The 2,755-nt window shown below is 35.0% G+C and overlaps 1 non-coding gene across 1 annotated transcript; it reads left to right on the plus strand.

Annotated features, from left to right (window-relative positions):
* Positions 1 to 2,416: 2,416 nt before the first annotated feature.
* On the plus strand, positions 2,417 to 2,523 carry LOC127690458 (U6 spliceosomal RNA). The gene has a single exon (XR_007979146.1). It is a non-coding gene; the product is annotated as a U6 spliceosomal RNA (small nuclear RNA).
* Positions 2,524 to 2,755: the final 232 nt, after the last annotated feature.

Below are 2,755 nucleotides of genomic sequence, written 5' to 3' on the forward strand. Positions count from 1 at the left end.
CTCTATTGAGCCTTTACCTGACCAAAGGCTATTCCTTCCACTGATGCCCAAAAAGGCATACCTCTGCCATATTTTTGGCTGGAACCATGTATACCTCTTGGTTGACGATTCAGTTCCTGGGTGTCTGAAGTCACTGTTTTTCCCATGAGGCTATATACCCCTTCAGCTCCTCCGGACAACCCTTCAGATCCTCCGTTGAGGAGCCCAAGCTCAGTCCAAGCTTGGTTGCTAGTTACTGCTCCTGAATTTGTAAGACACTGGCAGGGCCCCTCTGGAGACAGCCATGGCATGCTCCTTTTGGTACATGCTTCTCATCGTAGTGTCAGGTTTTGCTGACTATTTATAGGAAGAATCCCCAGATAGGGCACTCACTGGGTGGTCTTTACTTCAGACTCTGCTCCACACATTGCCTCCCTTGCTGCTCCTGTGAGCATTTTGTTCCCTTTCTCAGAGGAAGCATAGCTCCCTCACTTAAGTCACTTAAGTTATTCTTCTGGAGCTTGCTGTGCCTGGTGAATTGCTGCTTGTTTATTTTGAGCTTTTGAACTAGCATCCGCTTATTAGTGAGTGCATACCATGTGCTTTCTTTTGTGACTGGGATGAATGTCAACTTTAACTAAGGAGATTTATTTCTTGGGTAAGAATCCCTTGAGATCTAGAAGTTTCAGTGTTTTTAGCTTAAGTATCTTCCTCACCCACATTCACATCCCATTTTCACCAGTCAATACCCTTACTTTAATGACCAACACACTTTGAGTGTAGGACATGAATTTTTGCTGTAATTCATCCAACATTAAAATAATAGCTTCTGTTTGACTTTCTACAACTTAGGCTCTGTAGCAGCTGAAAATAAGATTATTTTCCAGAGTGGCTTTAGAGAACTTTAGACAATTAATATGCATGTAAACTTCATCAATTTTATCATTGCGTTGTTATACCTTGCTATATTCTGAGAAGGTAGAGTTTGGTAAATTTTATCATGGAGCTTATTATTTTGCTTTGTCTACTTATGCAACATGATAAGAACAAACAAACAACATCCATAATTTTCTTATTTTTTCCACAAACTACCAAATGTATAAAAGAATCACTAAATCTCTTTTTGTCCCCCACAATTGGTGAAATATGATAGTCTAATGAATTTGTCTCTTTAAGGTTGTAAAGTAGTTCAAAATTGGGATTTCTCCTAGAAACTCTGCATTTCTAGGAAATTATTTAGTAATTATTTAGTAATAGAGAGGCTTTTGACAAGTTTTGACAAATTGTTAAGTCTAATCCTAGATGTGAAAAAGCCAACTATGTTACCAAAATCTGAATTATTCATGGTTCCCCAGAAGAACTTACAAAATAATCTCTCTCTCTCTCTCTCTCTCTCTCTCTCTCTCTCTCTCTCTCTCTCTCTCTGCGTGTGTGTGTGTGTGTGTGTGTCTATCTTTCTGTCTCTCTCTGTTTAAGGAAGTAGGCATCTCTAGAATTTAGCTAATTTTGCATGAGTATTTGCCATTAAAATGTTGGAAAATCACACTATTGCTCCATTCCCTCAATTATACTAGTTATTTAACAATAAATTCATCATGGCATATATATATATATATATCTTATTTGCTAATAAAACTGTATATATGAGATATTTAGTCATCCTCTGCTGTTCCAGATGTTAAATACTACATTTGTAAATTTCTAACTATACAAGTTTTCTTATTGTAGTGTCCCTGTTCTTATCCAACTTAAGGCATAATTGAACTGCTGTTGGTTGATAGATATTTTTGACAAGGGCAAATACTTGTAGTTTAATGGTAGCAATAGTTTCAAACACCCTAATATATAATCACATTGAATTGTCAGAATGCCTAATCCAGTCATCTGGTATTGGATGCCTGATAATAGTAATATCTAAAGGCACATTTTTTGCCAGGCTGGCACATAGCAATGTATCATGTTTTAGAACACTATCTTCACATAACTTAGGCACTTTCCTTTATATTTACAATTGAATTCCAGTGAAATTATATGTTCAGGTATTGTAGTCAATACTAATTATGAAATGATAAAAAATATTTGTATCAGCAACACAACAAGAATGATGACTAGAGTACTATAAATGAAAGCACAGCCAGTGTCAGTAATTTAACATGTTTACTATATTTAATAAGTATGATAAGTTTTCCATTAGCACAAAAACTAGAAGTGGAGATTATTCAAAGGAGATAAAGGAGAAAATGAGATAAATTCAAAATAATGGCACAGTGAAAGTTGTGGTTTCTTTATGAATAGGATAAATTTTCCATGGGCTACTACTGCACAATGTTTACCTCATATATTAGTAGTCTATCATAATAGATCTACAGCTAAGAAGGAATAAAGTTAGACAATTTCTATACAATAGTTTCTATAGTACCTTGAAAAGCTATATGGCATGCTTGCTTCGGCAGCACATATACTAAAATTGGAACGATACAGAGAAGATTATCATGGCCCCTGCGCAAGGATGACAAGCAAATTCGTGAAGCGTTCCATATTTTTGGGTGGGTAGACATGATTAAACTACATTGTACATATAATTTTTGAAATTTCAAAGTAATAAAATATATTAAATGAAAAAGAAAGAAAAGCTATATGGCAAGTAGAAAATTTCAAGTCACTGTCAGCTTGATTTATTATCATTATGTTACCAAGGTATCACTGTATTACTAACTAATTTTAGGATAAAATTAATGACTGATTTCTCATCTTTTCTGTATTAGAAGTGTTTGAA

Source organism: Apodemus sylvaticus, chromosome 7 (assembly GCF_947179515.1).
Source record: "Apodemus sylvaticus chromosome 7, mApoSyl1.1, whole genome shotgun sequence".
Classification (NCBI taxonomy): Eukaryota; Metazoa; Chordata; class Mammalia; order Rodentia; family Muridae; genus Apodemus; species Apodemus sylvaticus.